We start from the raw sequence: 22,721 nt of genomic DNA on the forward strand, positions 1-22,721 counted from the left end.
AAACGTGACTTTTTTTTCTTTTCTCACGTCAAGGAATTTCTTCGCACAACTTGATGGAACTGGGTCATTCGATAATTCCAATTAGCTGGATTTAATATTCCCTTGAATCGCCATTCTTGCAATCGAATCGTTTGAGCCAATTTCGAGAAAACTTTCACCGCTAGGTGGAACAAGATAAAACTCGGATCAACCCCGAGCGATTGCGTTCTTTCTATTGTTTCGCTCGATCCACCACTATTCCGGTACGCAAACGTGCTTTCCACGCGGGAAGAATGGAAGACGCGTTCTCGTAAGGCCGACAACGGGGCACAGTTTCGCGTTCAATTAGCGCCGTTAAGCAGACTAATCGAGGGAGTCAAGCCGTGCGCTACTAACAGCCACCCCTGGTATATCTATACCTAGCTCCACAGTCGATTAGACAACTACCCAATAAGTGACTCCACGACGCGGATATTATCAGGCTGCCGAGGGCAAATGACGGCAGGAGGCTGCGCTTGTAACCGTAACTGTGTGGTTCTGGCTGCATAGAGAGATATACATGCAAGTGAAATCGAGTGTCTGATAAGTGAATCCGACTGAAATGTAGAAATATCGCTGAGAAAAATATTCGAAATATCTTTCCTGTTATTGACTCTAACACAATCGGCGAGAAACATTCGACGGTTCAGAAAATCCAAAGGATTTTTATCCTTGAATTTTGGTTTGTCCCGGTAGTGGAACGAGTCAAGAACAAGAGCATCTTTTTAAAAACGTTGCGAAAGTAGAGAAAGAAAAAGAGAACGTGGAAGCAAATTTTCGCGTGTGGTCAAACGACCAGAGAAGCAGGTAGCTCATTAACCACGCCACACTCCATTACGTCGCTGATTATTCCAAGCGAGGATAACCCAGACGTGTAGTCCACTCGTTCGCATACCAAGCGACCGGGCGCGTCACACGCTCGCGCTACGTGCTCGCACGTTGACGCGCGAGTTGCGTGACAGCGTTCCTCTCTGTTCGTGCACACATAAGCACACATGGACGAGTACGTATACAGACAGACAGGCAGATGGTTAACAGAGCTTCCCAACTACTGCATGTGGCCGATAGACTATTTGAGTTTGCCAAGTAGTAATAATTGTTTCTAGCGGGCAACGTTGTCCAGATGATAGGCGAATACGACATAGTCTTGTACTTCGCCCCAGGCGGTATTGCTGACGTAGCTGCTTAGTCCAATGCGTATCGACCCCGTCACATGAAATTTTAGACACAGTTTTGTCCCCAGCGTTCCTTGGGCGGTTTAATCGAATTCTTGGTCGCTCCTCCGGTATCGGTCGGAGGAAAATTATTTTCCAGAAAATTGGATAGCTTTCAAGATATTTTCTGCGTGAAAAATTTTGATAGCTTCAGATGTAACTCGTGTAAATCCTTAGATTTATGGTATACGTAGTAATATATACGAATATAGTATAAATGATACAGTATTACGCATTTTTACGTACAATTCTAAAGATCTGTAAATATTCTGAATCACCTGCTCGCAATTTAATATGTTCAATGCCTCGATGGTATTTGTTACGCCACGAGGCTTAGTATAGACCGTATTTCTAACCGTCGCTCGCGGTTCTACAGTGTCGCAGATAGATCGTCTTATCTGCCCAACGGAAAATATACAATATATCGACGAGCGCATAGTTGTCACCAAGCAGCGAGTTCCAAAAACGTCGATTTCAGTCCGTTATTTTATTCCACACAAAGAAGGTGGCATACGTGATCATAGGCGCGAACAGTGGCGTGATCCGAGCGTAGCGGGAGTCGTCTCCCCGAGAAGACAAAGAAACGATCGAAGGGCAATCAGTCTCATTTGAAGATTCAAACGACATACATCGAGAAATCTGACGATTGAAATTAAAGTCGCTTAGTCTAACGAATTCATTGAGATATATCGTAGAGTCGGGTCGAATTTCTGCAACACATTAACTGTATTCATCGCTAAATAATTTGTGACGTTTTTATCATTATATAATTTATTGTTAAATATACAAGCTACATTAACCTGTTAATACAGTGTTAAATTCATTGAACTACCTCTGTTATCTTAACCGAAACAGGGGAACGACTAATTCGCGGCGTCGATTATATGAATCATAGGGAGAATTTACCTCTCGCTGACGCGTTTCCTCGCGAACGGTCGTAACAGTATTTATCATGTCATTAGTAATTATTCAATTACAACATTATGATACGTAAATATTAATGACTGTACGCGTGCACGTATAAGTATTAAGTGACATTGATTAAGAAACGAACAGCTTTATCAGGAATTACGTTTACGTTGAAAACACCGTGAACTCAAATGCTCCCATTATACTCGTTGTTTTTTTGTACTGACCCTCGACCGATACTCGATCATAGGATAAACATTTTTTCCAGTCACCGAGCGACGTCTGACCGTAGCCTGGATGCTTTCACTGGGGCCATCGATCATCGTCTGTCCACGTACATGTTTATTCTACTGTGACGCCGACATCAACCTCAAAGCTTTCGCATCTACGATGCCCCGAATAAACTATGCCATACAAGGTAATTAAAGGAGCCAAAGAAGTAAACACAAGGAACATAACTTTGCTGATCAATCGGACTTATTAAATTTCATTTTGTCCGCGTGATTTAACACGATACAGGGCTTATGTAAAGATTCGGCGAATTTTGGAAAATCTCAAATCGGCGACCAAATCGATTCAAAAGGTGAAAGCTCTGTAGTCCATCTTTCAGCCGGCAAATGCCAGCTTCTAGATAGTCAATTTCGTCCTATTGTACGCGAAATATGGGAGCAAGTTGCGTACGCCTACCTCGCACGGTCGGGAAACCGCAATCTCTATTTTTCAACTGGTGAACAGATCGATTTGGCAAAAAATATACTTCCTCGACGAAGCATTCTCTCCTTCTCGACAAGGCAGCTTGACGCGCTGTCAATTTTACATCACGACTTTGTTCGGCTTGACTGTTTCCGTCGACACTTAGTCTACCGTTGGGAAATTTCAATGCCGTTGACTCGACAATCGTGAACAGAATCGACAGATATTTTCTTCCAACTTAAGATCAAAGCCAATAAATTTAGAATCGAAGTAAAGTCACCGAGGGGAAAAAATAAATTAATTAATAGCCTTGCTGTATTTCGATGCGAAGAATATGAAAACTATAGGAAATGAACGGAAGCAACAGAATTAAGAATAGGAACCAAGAACCGACAGTTCCTGCGCTCCATTTATTGACTACTGCACTAAAAATAGTTTCGCTAAGAGAGGTATCGTGTACCCGTTGCATTCTTTTGGACTTTTCTCGGTACTTGTGCCGGAAAATCTTAGCTTCGTCGACTTCTTATCCGGCATCGTCGGTATACAGTAAAACTGTGCGCACGTGAGTGCAAGGAGTTGAGTTGGAAAGGAGTTGCAGCTGGAAACTACGCCGCGTAACGACGAGCCCGAACAATAGCCACCGACCGTCTATGTCGATCACGTCAGCTCCGTGGAATGGACTTTTCTGCTTTCTCTTGTCGTCCAAGAGGTCGTCTGAACAGCCGACATCGAATCGATATTCCACGCCGCGTAACAATCGAATTCTGAAGGGAATCCCATCCTCCGACTATTCGTTGTCGTTTTCTGGTCTTTCCTTCGCTGCTTCTCCCGTCTCACTGATCGGGTTTATGGGTACTACAGCCGATTCTTTCATTTCCTATGCAGTAGTGCAATAGTAGTTTCAGATAAGCCTCGTTAGAATAATTATGGAGCTCGAATTTGTGGAAAAATTAGGACTTTTGGTTACACGAGAAATATATAGATAGTAATTTATCTTAACAGATACATTTTTCACATAGAAATTCTTGTATTTGTTCGAAATGTACGATGTGTCTATAGCTAAAGAAGCATGTAAGTAGTTCGAGTCAATAAACGGCGCCACATAAGCATTCATAGTGAATCAATCAAAGCTGAACGACTGCGAATAAGTAATATTCACAATGCAGCATTCAATAGCGGTTTCGTTAAAAAAAAAGACGTCGAACTGCTGGGATGAATTAATGAAGACCTGTGAAGATGAAACTGCGGTATTATCCGAGTATTATGAAAGTATTCTAATAAGGTAAGAAAAATTGGCGAAATAAACGAATGGTCATCGATCATCCGTGACGTCTAAGTTTCATCCGCAACTCAAACGAATCGGTATTATCTTCATTTTTCACGAGTAGGAGAGCAGCATGATCTATGCAATGCTGGAAATTTAATTGGAAAACTTTCGCCGGGGAACTCCCATCTTCAATTCAACGACGTTTCGAATGGAAGTGCGTGAAAATTTTTGTTGATAGACGGCTCGACAGATCGTTCGTTCGTTTGGATATCTCTTTTCTGTTACGCGGAAGACAGTAGACATGCCACTTGTGTGCCAGAAAAATGAAAGAAGCTACCGAAGGGAGTAAAAGAAAGAAAAATTGCCAGAGTAGGAAAAGAGAAATAGAAAAACCCTAGAAGGTGAAAAGTTGCAGATTTCTCAAGCAGCTAAAGTAGATGACAGAAGCGCAGTGCTAAAAGAAGGAAAGTAAGCAGTTCAAAAAATACGAAGCTCGAAAAGGCTGGAAAGCCGTGCATCTGTAAACGAAATTTCTCGTCGTCACATGCCGCTCTAGCAATAACCGATAAAAACGGTTGATTCGGTTCTCAGAACGAGTATTCACGCCCGTTTCCAGCTAATAAACGATTGGGCTCGTGTCTGGTCGACCAGGCTAATTACCGCATCAACGATACTTGCTGTCTCGAATTTGCTAAATTTCTAATTGCATTTGCCGAAATTTCGCAAACAGACTTTCCACGTTCGACGAGCACGAAAGGCCACGCAAGCTAGCAAATGCAATTTACCGCTTTGACAGTTAGTCTGTCCGGTCAAAGTAAGCTGGAGCATGGAAACCATGTTCAGACTTGCGAATCCGTAACATTATCTAGACAATGCCATTAATCAGACAACTTTCTTTCGCCTAGGAAAGCGTACTCGTTTTAGTTGGTCGGATAAAAGATGGATGCCCACTTTTTAATTAACAGAAACCGTATTCTTCTGTTTTAATTGGACAAAAAACATGACTTTATGGATATACCGAGGATAATTATGACAAATTATTTTACCGGAAAAATTGATTTACGAAGGAAGCGATATATTCAGTCGATCGATTAACTATCAAGCGTGATAAAAGAAACGGTCGCACGTAGGTAGCCGGTTTATTTTATGGTTCGTCGAATACGTTTTTTTTCCTAATCAGTCCGCTCTCGCAGAATAATTGACTCGCGTTTGCACAAAAAACGTCTGACAGCCGTTCCTCAACGATAAATGACCTATCAGCATGCAGGACTCGCGTAAAATTTCGCGTCAGCGTTCCTCTGGCTCGGAATTATTTTTAGGACGATTGCAACGAACGCGCCTGCCGTGTCTTTGATTTACCTCGTTATCGTTAATTGACGCAATTTTTTCGTCTACCTTCCACCTTTCTAACTTTTACAAACATTGTTGGATTATTACGAGACAATAATTGACGAAAGATGGCGAATATTCGAGTCGTTCCAAGATCAGACTATGCGCGACAAAAATGCTTGCAATAAAATACTCGGAAAAGGAATAGTTTCTTAAAGAGAAACAGTTACGACTGTAATTACGAACGAAGAAATTATTATTGAGAGTATTACCTATTGCAACGTATAATTTTAAATTGTGTATTTTAATGGCCGTTCGCCATGAAATGTACACATCTGCAGCAAGGCCGTCGTAAAGCATAACTTAGCCAAACTCGATTAGTATGCAATCTGATAAATGAACGACGTGCAAACTTCTAAGTACCTCGAAGCCTCGAAATCCAAGTAAATTGCAGGTAAACGTCAATGCAATAACGATGATTGATGCGAACCTAGTTTGCTGATTAAAAGCTTAGACACCGTTAATGAACCGCACCACAATTCTTGCTTTTGACAATCTCAATCTGTCACTGAACCGTGTCATAAAGTTGCAATTTCTTTTGCTTGGTTGCTACTTTCGCGCAATGAGTCGGATCTTGTATCGCAGTAATGTTATTCATGAAACTGTCCAATATTTTGTTTGTCTTGAGCCATCGTTGTATATACGTCAACAGGTATATTGAAATCTTTCGAAGCCATTTTTTACGCGACTGGCTGGAAAAACAACGAAAACAGCGCACGCCAAGCGTCACAGAAGAAGAGACACCGATGACAGGACAGCAAACAAGTGGCAGATTAATTTCGGCTGACAGTTTAATTGGGCCGGGTCGGATTAAACGCGCGGAAGGGCCAGCTGGACATTTTTCACGGCCAGCCGAATAAATAGAACCGTTCTGACGGACAGACGAGTTCTCGTCACAACGGAATTTCAATTTTCACCATCGTCGACGCGCAGAAACCAATAACAAAAAAAAAAAAAAAAAAAAAATGCGGAAAAGGCCGCACCGTACATAAAGGCGAAGAAAAATACAAGCAAGAAAAACAATCGTAATATGTAGGCCGTTTCGTGAGCTGCAGCGAACGTTATTTCCCTTCAACGGTGATTTCGAAGGAAAGGAAAAGCTGCCGAAAAACGACGAAGACTAACACGGTCTGATCGGATCCTTAGGATTTCACGCGTCTCTGGAAATCTGTCTGATGTGGATTTCTAACCCTCCGTCGTGCCATACCAGTCTGGCCTCTTTCTCCGCGTTGAAAGACGGTTTTTGAACAGGCAGGGGATGAAGAGGAAGGGGTTGATGGCCGAACAACCCCGAGAAAACGCCGAGAAAAGTGAAAACGGAGAGATAGGAAGGAAAGAATATGGAGGAAAGATAATATTCTTGGCTGTGCAATAACACTGCCGGACCGTATCCATTCCGACCAACAGTTTCAGAGGGAATAGGTGGTGCCTGGACACCTGACAACGGCTCGAAAGTTCGTCGTTATTGTTCTGCGAATTGGATTTGCCGGGCTTACGAGCGGGAAGCTGGCTCTCTTGAAAATCTGCCGGTCGTACGGGGTCCGCCATCCTCGTTTCCGGGCTAAGAATGTTCTCAATTGCCGTCACGGGACTCTCTAGATGGGTGGCCATCCCTCCTCTCTTCTTAAAAACTTCCAGCCAGTCCTTGCGGCGGCATAAGTTTCTTCTTTCCTCGAATTAAATTGTCGTCGCGACTCCGATTCGCAGAATTGGAAGAAATTGCTGGAATATTCCTCGTGTAGACGATTCGTTCATGGGTTCGTGACGTTTAAAAGGGGAATGAGCGTTTCCGGTTGGATGTAAGATTGTTTGTTGTTTGTTGTAGAGTAAGGAAGAGAGAGAGAGATATCGAAGGATAATATTTGAGGTGTCTTAATTTAAGACCGCCCAAGGTTTGCGATTTTATCCCCCATGGACTGCAACTTCTGTTCTTAAATTCATTTGGCACTGTTGATTTTCGCGAATGTTCGGTCCAATGGAAAATTATGCGGCCCCGTTTCTTCTCATAAGAAGGTAAACCTTCGCTCGAGCATTTCGTGCCAAGAAAAACTATGCAAACATTTCTATAATTCTCTATTCTACATTCCATATAATGAGCTCTCACGCTTTTTACAGTTTTTCGATACTACACTGCGCCGAATTTTCTAGCAGATTTTTTGTACTTTAAATCATTTGCTCGTATATATACAACTGCTCGTAGTATCTACTGAAAAATCTAGTTTTTTTATTCGTTAGTTACGATCCAAACTAAAACTGAACTGTATATAGCGAATTACGTATCGATTATCAATATATTTCGGTATAGATCACCGATATGATTCAACCGCGAGCAGAATTCATTCATAGCTAGAGAATATCCTTAAAAACTGCCTTTCCTCAAAGAATCTCTATTATTTCCACGCGGAAGCGCAGAAACATCTCTTTCCTTACTTCCGTTCAGCTGTTTCGGACTCCACCCACCGATTTTCACACGAAAGAATCTCGGCTGTCTGCATATTCTTCCTTGCGATAAGGGGAAACACGCTCGAGATGGCGGCGTCGAGGTTGGCTGCACGTGTGTTCGTGAAAAAATGTGAGAGGCCAAGCTGAAACCGGCATCTACAGCTGGAATAGAGGAAACGGTTTTTCCGTGGCTCGTTGCTTCATGGTTATGGTCACTGGATATCGTAGTTTCTGCAACAGATGCGTCCGACTGCGCCGTCTCGGTTTTCGTCGAACCGCGAACCGATATTCCGAGCAGCACGCCGGAAACCGGATCAACGGTTCGTCGACGGGAAACTCTAGCAGAGAAGGGGATGAACTTCCTTCGCAATCTCCCCAGTTGGCGTTAAGAGACAATAAAGCGCAACAGTCGAGATAGATTTTTTCTATAATGAAGTCGACTCGTTGATATAAAAGAATTTCTTCCTTACAAGCGTATTTAATCTGATACTCGTAGATCATCGACATTTTGGTACGAGAAGATGAGTGTTTCTAAATTTGTATTATCGTTTAACTTTCCAAAGACATCCGGCTCGTTCCGAACATCTTTTCCTTGGAAGCCGACTTAAAGAATAAATTCCACGAGAGAGAGAGAGAGAGAGAGAGAGAGAGAACACAAGCATTTCATGAACCAGATCGAAAAGATGAAATCACTAATGCAGCGTGTGTCGCTTCGAAATTCCGTACGCAAGAGGAATAAAGGCGGACAGACATAGGCCAGAAGATAACCAGACGAACGAATCGGGTTGTCGAAACGTTAATTAAATAGCTCGGAGTAAAAAAAGAACGCAACGTTAGTGTACATGACGGCGCGTTTAATTTAAAGCAGGAAAAATCAGCAGTGTTCTGTAGCTAGCATCTAATTAAGTCGAACCGCGCCACTACTGCTCCTTTTCACTTTGTTTTTCACTTCGTGCCCGGTCAGAGTCACGGACAAAGACCAGAGCCGACGCTTTGTTTTGCACAAAGGCCGAACCAGGCTGTTAGGAAAAATCATGGAGAAATGTAATAAATCGCGTGATTAATTAAGCCACGCTCGCCCCTAGGCTCGTGACGCTCGCCCGCGGCCCATTCTTAACGCAAGCTGCACGCTCGAACGAGCGCATCTCGTCGCCGCGGTCGCGCCACGCCGTACCGAAACGTCGTCCATTATTTAGCAGCGAATACCCAGGGAAAAACAACAGCTCGCTGAACTATTAATAACCCAACCGATGGCTGCAGCCATTGTTACGCCTCGAATTTTCCTGATAGGCATCGCAAATTCAGGCTCAGGATATGCTTCATCTTTTCGAGAATAGTGTCGTTGCGATCTATTTGGAGTTAATTAGCTCTGTAAGCTAGAATGCTTATCTATGTGTTTGGTACAGTTTATTTGGAGAATTTGCAGTTCGGCAGAGTTTATTGCGTTGCCGGATTTAGGTTAAAATAGGATAAGTCTGATTTAAGCGTAGAATATGTAGTTGAGTGTTGCTTATTTCACGTGTGATGTAACAGCTACGGAATAACAGGAGATTATTTATTGTAAAATAGTACAATAACTAATTTATCAGATCGCTTAACACTTTGCCGTTTCATTCTCTATTTTATAAGCTGATTAACGGATGTACAGCAAGTAAGATTAATTTACACGGGGTTTCTTCAATTAGAATCGAGCGTGGAAATTCATATTTCACAAATCTCTAGACTCTATTTCTCTCCTGATTCCAAGTTCTCATCATGTAGGTTCCAGCTTCGACACAGTTTGTGTTTCTGGTTAATTGCAGCCTGAATATTACACAGGAGACGCAGTTTTTCGTCGCTTATTTTATTTCCCTGTGGTTCTTTGACAGAAAGTAACGTCAACACACGCAATGTTTGCTTGACATACTTATTATACACGGCATAATTAGAAAACATGTACGCCAGGTAAACGTTTCATTTATCAGAGATAATCCTATCCCTTTGAGGCACTAAATCTAAAATCTTGGTGTGTAATAACCATGTCGATAATCCAATAATCCATCAGCAAATTGCCGTAATTCCAACGTTATTCAACGTTCACTGGTCATAAAAGATTTTTCCTAGAATAAGAAAGTCGAACATCTGTCAACTTGACTTTAACTTTGACTTTACAGTACATATATGTTACATATATTACACGTTATGGTACATATATTACATATTAATGAAAAGTACTTAAACTCAATAGAGAATCGAATTCCTTTTTTAAAGGAACAATAACGCTAACTTAATTACGATCCTGCAGACAACGAAGCTCTCTAAGGAAAGCAACAACGTCAAGGTTTTTCAGACTTTCGTGGGAGTTGCTCCCTTAGGAGCGCCCTTCTCGCGTACGTGACTCTGCGTCGTGTCTCGCGAGTTTTCTCTCTTTTCGACACAAGAAACGAAGACTCGGCACGACTGCGGACACGCGAGCGTGCCTATATTTCCCCTAATGAGCCGGGAAGATTGCCCGTCTAGTGGCCACTCGCTTATTTACACGAAGCAGGGATAGACGAGTTCCATTCTGCGTGTTCTTTCTTCCCTATTTTTAGAAAACAATCTGTACAATTTCTTCTAATAGATATTTCGTCAGCTGCAATACGAAGTCGATCGATTTTGGTAAAATTCTCTTTTCTTTCTCTTTCTTTTTCCGCCATCCGTTTTTCATTTTCCTCGATCAAAGACTAAATTTTTTAACACGGTCGATAGTATTTCTGTAGAAAAAATTATTGTTCGAGTAAAACGTGTAAACCGTTTTGTTCGTGGAAGATATAGTCTCGTTCGCCTTGTCCCGTTTCGATTATAAATCGGATTAAACGTTATTCCGCGAGGCAATTTTCCTCGGCACGCGCGAGTCTGCGCTTTTTGCAGGAACTGGCTTTAGTCGTAACAGGCTTGAGCCATAGTTGCGTCGCTGCATTATCGGGATCTATCCCAGATGCGCTTAATTGATCGTTAGCAGCACGGTAATTACTTCGAATTAACTTCCAGTTACTCGTTCAAAGGACACTGTAGAAGGGAACTCTCGTTGTCGACGTACGCTGAATTCGATTAAAAAATTTGCAACAAAAGCGTTTAAGCACGTGGAAAAATTCGTGCTGTACCCAACATTCACATCATCAAAAGCCTTCATAGTGTAATCGTGAGTCTGTATTTCGTGCGTAATTGAATCGCAAAACGAATGGCGAATATCATAATGTTCACCGTGTCTGTCGAGAATATCTGTGTCGAGCCTCGATTAGTTTCGAGAATCGCTGTATCCACTACCGAGTACACTCTGCGGTCGACACGTCGGTCTCGGAACACGACTGCGATTCGGATATTCGAGTCTGGCCGCGATAGCGCGACGTCCGTTCGAGTACATCCTGCGATGGAACGGTTATCGAAATCTTTAATATAAACCGCCGGACATCGTTCGAAATATACGTCTGTCGTGTCGACAACTGTTTCACTGGAAAATAAGTCTGCGACTTATCTCGGCGTGCGGAAAATGTTTTAAAACGAGATGATTTCGCGGAACGCTGATCCATCGGATCTTTCGACGTTATGAAATTGTAAAAGCTGAGCAAAACATTGAGGGATATTCGAGTCGACGTTGAAATTTCTCACGATTAACGAGAGAAAGTAGAGCTAATCTATACGTGTGATATATTTGATACGCAGATTAAGTTCTGTTGCTCCATGATATCCATTAAACGCAATGAATTACTAAGACGACAGAGAATCATTGAGATTAATCTTTGAACGATTCGCTCGAAACGCATTGAAATCTCATTTCCTTCGACGATTCCATCGATTCAACGAGATTGTACTCGATTGTCGAGTGAAGATCCATTATTAGATGATTAAAAATTTCTTGGAGACCGAGGCTATTCAATCCTATGGAAACAATCCGGTGTATTTGGAGGATGGTAGACAAACGGTCTTCATTCCGAGCAATCGGCTGTCTGAGTCGCGTGCAGCAGCATATCGATCGTGGTTCGATCAAAAGACACCCACGGTTAACGATACATCTTGCGTGCTTGCACGCGATCGCCTGAATCAATTTCAATGAAGCGCACGTTCAAATTTAATTAAGTTCTTGCCGGTTGTTGCAATGAATTCAATCTCCTTCTTGGACGGGCCACGAACAAGCGGATCTCGAGGCCAGAGGAACTCGTTCCCTCGATATCGAGCTGAATCTTCAGTAGTCTCTGTTTCTAATTTAAGTTTCAAGCTGGGATCGTTGAATGGATATTTTATTCAAGAAAATAAGAGAGGAGTACGGATTCGAATTTGAAATATGTTTCCATGTTTTCGCGAATATCTCGTGCTGGCACGCAAAAGAGCTTATTGATCAAACTGAAGGAGCGCGGGGGCCATATCAACCGTGACAATTCAAATCGTTCGCGAGCTTTCCTTTCAAGAATATCTATCGGTCTACATGATACATGCATAAGCTTTCCCTATATTTCATAAAAAATAAAATGGGAAAATTTTGCAGAATAGAGAAATTCGGTGGAAAATTAATCTTTTTACCGACAATGAGAAATAACCGTGGAAACGATGTCTCTTGCTTCTGTTATCGCACAGCGGAAATAAGGAAAACGAGGCGCGGGAAACGTTGAATTTTGTCGCGTTGTCGTTCTACTTGTATATAAGCCGCGTAAAATAAATAAAGAGAGCGTCGCAAGACTCGTACATGCGGAATGATAAGAGCGACGGAAAGTGAATCGGTGGCAGAAGACCTTTTGCATAAAGCCCCTGCCACTTTGCATATCTCCCCATCGTGGCGTGTTTGCGTCCTGATTTTAAGCGAGAGATTTGCAGAACAGTCCTTCGTCTGCACCATCTTCTTTATTTTTACCTTCAGCCTTCCGTTTTTTTGTCCCTTCTGTCTTTTGTCCTTACCTTTGTTTCCATGGCCCACCAACGGCCTTATTTCTTATTCTTTAGAACCGGAACGGGTCTACCACGCGCAGGTATCAGATTGTAAAACGGTACGGCCGTTCGTCGTTTCATTTTCTTTATAGCACACGTATTGCAGTATTGTAATATCCGCGGCAGCAACAGGGGATCTTGGAAACCCCCTGTGGTGGCGGAATACGAACCCACCACGCGTTCAAACGAAGTATGTTCTCGTTCATTCTTGTTTCCATGCCGCAACATTTTGCAAATACTACTGGCTACATCCTGGGTAATTAATAATTATCTGTTTGATGGTACAGAAAAGTCGCGCCTTGGGTAGTAATTAAAATGGCCATAGAGTGCAACTACTGTCTGCGAGATGCGGTAGCTTTTAGATACTACAAAGTGAGAAGTATGTGCGATGCATAATTCAGAAAGTTAAGGTGTTTGTAATTATTTTTAGTATTCGTTTACTCGATATACCATATCTTTGTCTCTTTTACGGACAATTATCGAAAGATGTTGAAGACGTTGCCAGAAAAATGAATAAAGATTAATTCCGTATTGAAAATAAACTATTCTCGTTCTACGCTACGTCACTGCGGGTTTTTAATTACAAGCCGGCGATCAATGAACAAACAGGAGGCTCGTAAAACCACTCCCGTCCAGTGGAAGAAAGTTTTCAGGGGCGAGTTTCTAGTTGCGGTATTCAGACTGCAGCTTATTCATTCCCAGACATTCACACGGCTAATTTTATGCTCGGCACAATATCTCAGATTTAATTAGCCACTCGAACGAGAGAGTGGAAACAAGATGCTCCCTTTCCGGACGGAGAGCTGCAACTGATGCGCATGTAATTGCCATCTCGCAAATTCTTGTGCGTCCCTGCTCTTTCTCAATGTCTACTACGAGATCTTCCACACCAGCAAAAATTCTTACGAATTGATAGAAGAATCGTGTATTCTTCGTCTCTGAAATCACTGTTCATAATGCTCGTATATACGTATAAATAGATCCTCCAAAGATCTTGTTCTAAATTGCTCTATTTTGTTACTCTAGGACAACGAGCGCGAACGAATTTCAAGTTGTACAGTCTGTCGTGACAAACGTGTATTACCGTTCTGCATATCGACTGACACGGGTAAATAATATCGCCGAGCTGGCTTCAATCGCGTAATTTATTCTTTTGTGCCAGCGATCGGGGACAATGCAACGAAACTCTCGTATCCTGGGTCGCGTTTGTTCGTCGCTGCGCGAAAGGAAACGACCAACAGGGTAGCGACAAAAATAAAAAAAAAAAAATAATAGGTCGCTGGTACGACAACCGGAAACTCGTTTCAAACGCGTAAGCTCTTGCACAGGGAAACACTGACCATTGTTCGACATAACGCATTATCGCTATCGTTAATTACGTCGCGGTCAAACCGACGATTTTCGTGTTGTTAATCGCAAGAAACGGGTGAATCGAGCCCCTGAAAATCAACTGAATTTATGAGAGAACACGTTGAATTGAAACGCATTGTAAATCTAGTCTTAATACGGTTGGCAGAAGGAAAGTATATAGGGAAGTTTCTGGGGGAAGATTGATGGAGAGAAGAATCGAGAATACTGTTGGAACAAGGTTCGCGTTTCTTTAAATGGAGTCGACAGATTCTTTTTAGCGTGTATCGGAGAGTATCGGTAAACGAATCGTTCGTTCGTGTGTTGGACAAGGATGACAAGTTCGACTGTACGGAAGGGATCCGCTGACGATTTGATAAACGTGATTCGTAGCCGAGAGAAACGCGGGTCCAAATAGGCATCCTATCAATGAACGCGAAATTTTGAGCACGGCACTAGCGGTTGATAGCGCGCGCAGCGTGAAATTTCAATTAAATGTGATCAGAGCTTGGAGGCACCCGGTAATAAGCAGCCGCAGAATCAAAGGGTTAAACGATTCCACTGAATGGCGTCCATGAAACTTTTTGATTCGGAAATTCGACGTTCCGACAATGGCGACTGTACCATGGAAAAGGTATCGATGGAAAGGAAAAAATAAACAGTTACTATCGTCCAATGATCCACACCAGTTGATGAATTTGTCAAGTGAAAACGTACTCAATGCTGTGGAAATAACGTTTAAAGCCAACGGAGCTACGAAAACAGCAGCTGGCAGTGCGAAAAAATGAGCAAAAGTATGGTTATCGATTTTCGACTAATCCGAAAAAGAAAAAAAAAGGAAAGGAATAAAAATACGAGAAAAGAAGTAACGTGTGGAACATCGAATTCCATTGCGTTACCTGTTTGCTAATGCAATTCCCTCGCCATCAGAGATGCAGCATTATTGATTCACAGTTGACACAACAGTAGTATCGGTAACAATGACGATACGTAAAGGATATACCTCTGTAAACTGGGTGAATTCGCGCGCACAAGCAAGTGGAATGCGTATTCTCCTGTAAATTCGAATAACTCGGCCATAAAATTTACGGTGATCTCGTTTCGCGTAACTTCCACATTCGGCTATCGGGTATTCGCTGATTAATAGTTCTGCTGATAAGAGTGCCTTGTAATTCAATATATGTTCGACAGCCGGTCCGTATCACGGCGCGTATCGATCGTTTTCACAATTTGCTCGAAAGATTACGACACTTAAACGCTGTTCGAAGTTGTTTTCAACGATCGTGCTTGACAGTCTGATTATAAAATACGCTAGCTAGTCGTTAACGTCGTTAACGAATCGCGTTCTATTTGTCAATGATTGGTCTATTTGCTGCTGATTCAACGACAAATTTTTTTTAATCAATTTCCCAATGAACGGAAACTGTAAACTCGATGAAAACTCGATGAAAAAAATAGATTTTTGACGAGTAATTATATCTGACTATTAACGGTCTATTTTCACGTCGTCGTTTTTAAACGAGGTTTATATGTTCCGATATAGAACCTTTAGAAACCTTCAGAAACCTATTGATTTCTATTTAATTATCAAATACGCAATTTATTCGAAAAGTAGACTACACGCGCCTGGGTAATATTATTATTTTATCTTCGGCTGCAAAAATTATTATATTCTTTTTTTTCACCTTCTATCAGCTACTTTTCTCTCTACACAAATAGCGACGATTTATTCAAACAATGCCAGCATCCCTCGAGCATCAGTCAAGGTAGTAGATACTGCGTCATCATTGACGCATAACTTACCTCACTCGTTGAACCAAGAAATCTCTCCTTCGCCAGAACGGTCGTCCAATCTAAACGTCACCGCGAAAAAATATTACAGCAATTTCCGGAACGCTGTAAAAACCTTCGGAAGAATTTCTATTCAACCGTTTCCTGACCCATCTGACTATTCCCTTACGCGTAAGATCCGTGAACGTAATCCGACAAGGGGTAGATGACGTGGTGTGGGAGCGGTTGACCAAAACGTAATTTATATTCAACCAGAAACGCCGGTCATTTGGATCGGGTTTCTGTTTCGCGCTGCTAATATCACGGCCAAACATCAGTGTGGGATTTACATGTTAAGCATTCAAATCGCTTATACCCTTCCGCATGGTCTGTCACCCAATCGCCTCTTTTCAGCATCGGCTGTACGCTATTTGATGCGTTTCTAAATTCTTTCGACAAACGCAATAATACGACGCGTGTGTGTTGGATATCGATGAACCCCGGAGTGAGATCAAGCGTGCATTAAATGTTCTTCAATGTAATTAATGGGAAATTTTAGATAACGCATCAGAAATCGGCGGATTTATCGAATAAACGTGTTTTAGGTTAATTAGAGCTCTAACTGAAATCCGATACCAGAATTGAACAGAATCCGGCTGTAATTTTGTTTAATACCTCGCAATTAGGTTCGATTATTTCGTCGACTTTTCTAAGAACTTGGAAATACAGAAATCGTCGATTTTCACCGACTAATTGTATCTGGTCGTGTAAGACGATTCCCTTTGCTATAAAATTTCGTTCGTTCGCGCAAAGTAAAATATCCTAGATGAGAATCAGATAACGCGACAACCGAGATAACCTCATGTTTGAACAAGTAGGATGAAGCTAGTCCCTGGTGCGCCCTTCAAAACATTCGAGCCCAGTTTCCAGCTAAATCAGCCTCTACAGCCAGGCAGGTCCAGTTTTCGCGCGTTATTATTAATATTACTATCAGTCCACATCAGGCTGGTTTAAATTATTCCAAGCTTCAGCTTTTGTCCTCCTATGAGATCTGCATTACGTTGAAATCCCTATCCGACCCCTGAAGCATAATTATATTGACTTTATACCATTGTACAGGACTAACCTGTTTCCCTACCGACGTGTATGCGTGCATCCGGATAGCACGCATAACGGATATCCGTACGAATATATACATACAAGAGCAACGTAACGAGATATCCGATCCATTGTCGGATAAAAAGGATATTGCTCGCCTAATGGAACTACTATGGCCACGATGCAACATTCTCTGATGTGAAAAATTATTTGGGGGCGGGATGGCAGGAGGGGCTTTTGTTACATTAAAAGGGTCGGGATAATTTTTGAAACGCTTTCATTCACTTTTCCGAAGCACTTGCGCGTTTATGTATAAAAAAGAAAGGAAAGGATTGCACAGATTCTTCAATTATATCACACTTCTAGGAGTTCGAAGAGGCAAGTCGAATCAAATTAAAAAACTCTCGAACAAATCTTACGGTTCTTTATGCGGCTTCCTTCGAACGGTGCGATTGTTCTACTTGTGGGATACTAGCACGTTGTCTTGTTCTACTTCCTCCTGAGCAGAGATCGTCATCAAGTACGATGTAAGAGTGTAAAGATGTAAAATGATGGACCACCGTCTAGCACAAGTCAGAGTGAATTTTATCGTTCCGCGAACATTGCTCGTATCCGGTAGCTGGACTAACGTTGTTTCGTCGTGAAACGAAGATCACCGTGAAAAATGCAACGGTTCGTTTGACTTTATTTAAAAGATAGCTCGTTAAAAGAAACTTTTAACCGAGTACGGTCCGATGATTAATTTCACTTGTATTTTATTTCATAGATACTGTCGTTTGGTCGTTTATCTTCTTCGATTCGTTATATTTTTCACTCAACATTTACCTCTTTCTAGACGCTTATTTTTCACGGACAGCTTACGATATTCCATCATATTCTATGAAATGTCCAACAAATGCGTGATTTATTTGATTAGAAAATAGAAACCTGCCGATACGCTCCGGCAGGAAATTATATATCGCAAAAAATTGTTTTCCATAAATATCTCCAACCAATAGAATATCACTATTTGCCGCAGAGCGACTAGCCACCCCTAAACCAACCGATTGATATTTATTATCAACTCTGGCCGATAAGGGACGATACATAATCTATAAACACTTAATACTCGACGAAAATACCGTTTTAACGGTGAACGTTCGTCGGCGTTAATCGGCAGCCAGCCGGTGCTCTATTATATCCTAATCGATATCATCCCTCTTCCGGAGTACAGCAGCCTCTCGCGCACGCCAAATTAGCGCGCGAAAGAATTGTACCACGTACACTGTACACGGACCACCCCTCATCATCGTCTCCACGATAATATTCGAAATGACTGCGTCGAACTCTCTCTCCTTTTATCCTGTTTCACGACGTAGAAGGGGACCACCCTTTTCAGACGGTTTAATCTCGCGTGGAAAATGTGTTCGTGCGCGTGTGCACGGCGTATTACACGGTCGCCACGAGGTATCTATACTTCGTCGATAGGATGTATGGCGCGCAGAACGTTACGAGCAGTTGCCCCAATTTATCCCACTTTTTTGTGCCGAGAGCTTTTCAGCTTTTTTTCTCTTTCTACTCCTAGCCCCTCGTCCCACTCCCTTTGCTCTCCGATGTTCCGTGGCCGTTGGCTTTTTACTCCATCTCAGCCGGTACTTTTAAGTGCACGTACAGTTTAGTGCACTCTGACCGCGCCAAGCAACACCGATGCGGGAGACATTTTTATTGCCGCGGCTTAGCGAATGTGTTGCCGATAAATGTTTCATTCTGGGTGACTAATGCCGTACATATATGTGCACATATCCATACACCTCGCAGCACCAGGATTAATAAAATATTCACGACCAATTCGTTCTTGCTGTGAACGATACTATAGATCCATTATCGCGATGAACGTGAGGATCGAAAGAAGAGCTCGTTACACGTAAGCTCGCTGTTCAATTCTTACGATCAGGAGTATCGCTGTCTCGTTTAGTCACGATAGGAACTTCAATTTACCTGTTGCCTTCGCTAGCTCTTAGGACGCTTTGAGTACCTCTAACAAGTCAGCGAAGCGAGTTCCGATCCTCGTTTATGGATGTTTAATTAAACGCCGTCGTAAATATCAATTTTACGAACTTCTCAATCCACCTATTCCCAATATAATTTCTCGTTAATCCTTCAAAAATATACAACGCGGGTTTTTTATTCTATAAAGAAAATAAATCTAATCTACTAATGCAATCTAAATTGCAAAGGAGTCTTAAACAATAGAGCAACACATCCACTTTCCATGCTAGAGGCATCGGACCTCGTACAGAACACAGAGGGTGTTGGCTGATCGAAAGCAGGGGCCTGGCCTTTGAGGATGGTGACGCGACTTTGATTTCGTCGCCTCGAATAAAAAACAGGGACTTTGTAGCCTGTCACTGGTAATCAATGGGTGGGCAGCCTTTGCAAGTTTAACGAGAGACATGGCCACGCGTCATGTATTTCTTCTCCGACCATTTGGCCTTTTTCGATCGGCGTCCCTCGTTTCGCCGCGTGTTCGCCTCGTCTCTGCGTAAGTCTCGAATCACGTTCACCCCTTCCCTCTCCGCAGATTCCTGTTTCGCTTTCACGTTTGCTGTGTTCGTTTGATTAGTCACTGGCCCTCTATTCGGGTATTTGGTCGCTGTGTTCCGTTTTTACTATATCCTCTGCGACCCGGAGAATACATTCCACCATACGATTCATTCCGTTTTAATCTCTTCTATACATTCTCGTTAATGACGTATGATATCCTCCGAGCTTTAATTATTTTTTCAGCGGCTTCGTATAAATTGAACAAGCTCGTGATATAGGAGACAATCAGTAAAAACTCTGACGCTATGTAACTAATTCCACAAGCCACTTTCTACTTGCTTCAGCATATTAATTAGTTCGTTAGTAAATTCCTTCGTTGTAAAGTACATGCTTTATATAGCTGACGACACGTGTGTGTCAATGGAACGTCTAAGGGTAGCTCGATTCCATTGAGTCTCTCCTTTGTTACACAAAGGACGCGAACCTAAGTTCCGAATAGTTCGAATCCCTTTCTCTCTCCTCTTGGAACGGTTACGCCTAGCATCGAGTAACTAATTGGACAACTATCGTATTCAAAATGACTATAAATTATTGGAACAGAGCGTGACACAATGAGATCCGAAGGAAACGTTTAAAATAGACAGTAAAGTCCTCTACAAAGGAGTCTGCTTGAAAAAAATGTTTAATGAATTGCGAGTAGCTGGAATAGTCGGTGGCTATATAGGAAAGATAAAAGCCAGGAAGAAAAGAGGTAATCGTGGGAGATTAAGAATAGAGTCGATATTGGCGACGTTGAATTTTCAACAGCACACTGTCGTTTATGCGTTCCGACTGAGCGGTGTTTGCGGTACCTTTTGATTCTCGTTTGACGTCATCGATTTGCACCGGCGCAACAATGCCGGGACGCGTGTCTCCTGTAAACTGACGCTCCATCTCCCAGCGGTAAGATCGGTTTGCTGGGAAATGGCTGGAAAACTGATTTTATCAAAGCTTCGCTAACGAAAGTGCGATTACGCGTAATTCGCATTGTAGCATCGAACAGTGTTTCAGAGAAATCCGCGTGAACTCTGAATGCGTCGTTCAATGATAAAGCAATGGGAATTCTTGACAGCCCGTTTAAGTTATTTAGGCGGGGGAAACATCCAAACAAGGAATAATTGCGATATTCTCTACGTAATAACTACTGGAACTTTGAAAAGAGTTTGGCGTCTTTGGGCATCGAGGCGCTTAACAATGCTTAATCTTTCAAACTCAACGTCACTGTTCAACAAATACCACTCGCCTTTTGAGATATCGTTATCGCTAAAACGCAGTGTTTAAGAGAAACTGCAAGTTCCCACGGTTCGTTTGCGAGTTGACCAAACTGTGGCGTCGCAGTGGTTTGATATTTATTGTCCGCGCAGGAAGGACGATTGCACGGCTTTCCTTCTTTACGATCCAAGTTAGCATCGCGTTTCGGAGTTGTAAACGTCGGCCAAGGAGAAAAAGCGCGACATTACTTTAATTCTGACCAACTTTGCCGGTCGTTAAGGCGGCTCTTGCGATCGTTGCGTCACAGCCACCGGAAGTGGCGAACGTTGCTTTTAATCTCACGACTTGCGGTTTTTATTATCAACCACGGGAACGTTCTTCGTTGCTTCTTCGATGAAATTTCTTCATCTCGGTGTCGATGCGCCATTTCAGTTCTGAAACTCGCGGTGAAATTAAATATCGATTATTTCCAGCAAGGAATCAAGGGAAACGCGTCGAGCTTTCGTTTGTTATGGAACTCGATATAAAGGAAACTAGCAGTTTCAGCGCGTCCAATGCTAATTAGCTTGAAGAAGAAGCGTCTGGGCGGAGCTTAGTTTTTTGCAGTTGCTAATCGAAGCTGTAGGAGATAATGATTTTCGTTTGTGCGCTGTTACTTCAATTTCCCATCTTAATTCCGCCTTAAACCCTTCATCTTTATCCTTCTTACGAAACAAAGTTTCGAAACGAAGAAAGGAGCGCCGGATACTTTAGTACCGATTATCTCAACTTCGACGGGGATAGAAGGCTTGTTTGGAGCTTACTCCAGTCGCGATTCGGTCCTCTAATTTCTGTAATTAAGTCTGCTACAATTCCACGGCATTAAAACACCTCGCGTTTAGTAAAAATTAAAATATCAAAACTCACAAATTCTCGCTTTCTTCGTATTGTAGCAAAACAAATCTTTCTGCGATTCGGTTAAACAAAAACCGCGCGTCTATTTGTACTTGCAGTGAAAAAGAAGCGAGAAGGTATTTGTTGCATATATATAAAGGAAAACCCCTAAGCTCCAGTGGATTCAACGTGTCGACAAGCTAGTCGTGAAGTTATTTATCGTGTTATGCATACAGTAAGAGAGGACGAGGGTTAGCCCGTTTCGTCAAGTACGCCAGCAGATTCCTTTATTTGAGAAGAACTTTGGAGCCAACAAAGAATGGCACGTGTGCCAACCTTCGAGCTAAATTCCATAATGGTGAAATTTTTCAGTAGCCAGTTGCTAAGCAACCAACTTATTATTCATTTCGACGTCATTTTCTCTCAAATTGCGCTCCTAAACCGGAGCCATCCGTGTGAACTGAGGCCCGACGAGTCAGACTCGTTCGAATGGAAAATCTTCATCCTTCGAGGCATTAATGTCGTCTGGCCAGTTTCTCGTTTCCACGAACGGAAGAAAACCGCAGAGAACCAACTGTTCGGTACTTCGGTTCGAAATTCCGCGTAATTACATCGATTTCAATTCGCTAATGAGGAATCTTCGGCGCGGAACATTCTGATTCCGTTGAAACTGCGTTCCATTTCATCGCTCGAATCCGGAGCTGTTATTTTTAACCGCTTATAACACAACAACTTCATGTAGTTCACGTAGTTCGTTCACGGAAATCCTCCGACCTGTAATCAGCGTGGAAAGTAACGAGCACCCTTCAACGTCGTAGTCTTTGATAACTCGCGAATCGTGTTCTTTAAGTTTACTGGACGTATTCTCCATCCGAACAACGAGCTCGCAATCTCTTCGTGAAGTGACCATAATTCGAGAAGCCTCGAAGAAAACCGCAAGAGCTGCTGCAAGTAGCTGTTATATCCACTTTCGTGAAGCAAATTAT

The 22,721-nt window shown here is 42.4% G+C and overlaps 1 protein-coding gene across 2 annotated transcripts in view; it reads right to left on the reverse strand.

Annotated features, from left to right (window-relative positions):
- The window catches only part of LOC132906198 (neuroligin-4, X-linked), a 263,676-nt gene that overhangs the window by 207,274 nt on the left and 33,681 nt on the right, over positions 1-22,721 (reverse strand). The gene's annotated exons all lie outside the window — the stretch shown is intronic.

Source organism: Bombus pascuorum, chromosome 4 (assembly GCF_905332965.1).
Source record: "Bombus pascuorum chromosome 4, iyBomPasc1.1, whole genome shotgun sequence".
In the NCBI taxonomy this organism is placed as follows: domain Eukaryota; kingdom Metazoa; phylum Arthropoda; class Insecta; order Hymenoptera; family Apidae; genus Bombus; species Bombus pascuorum.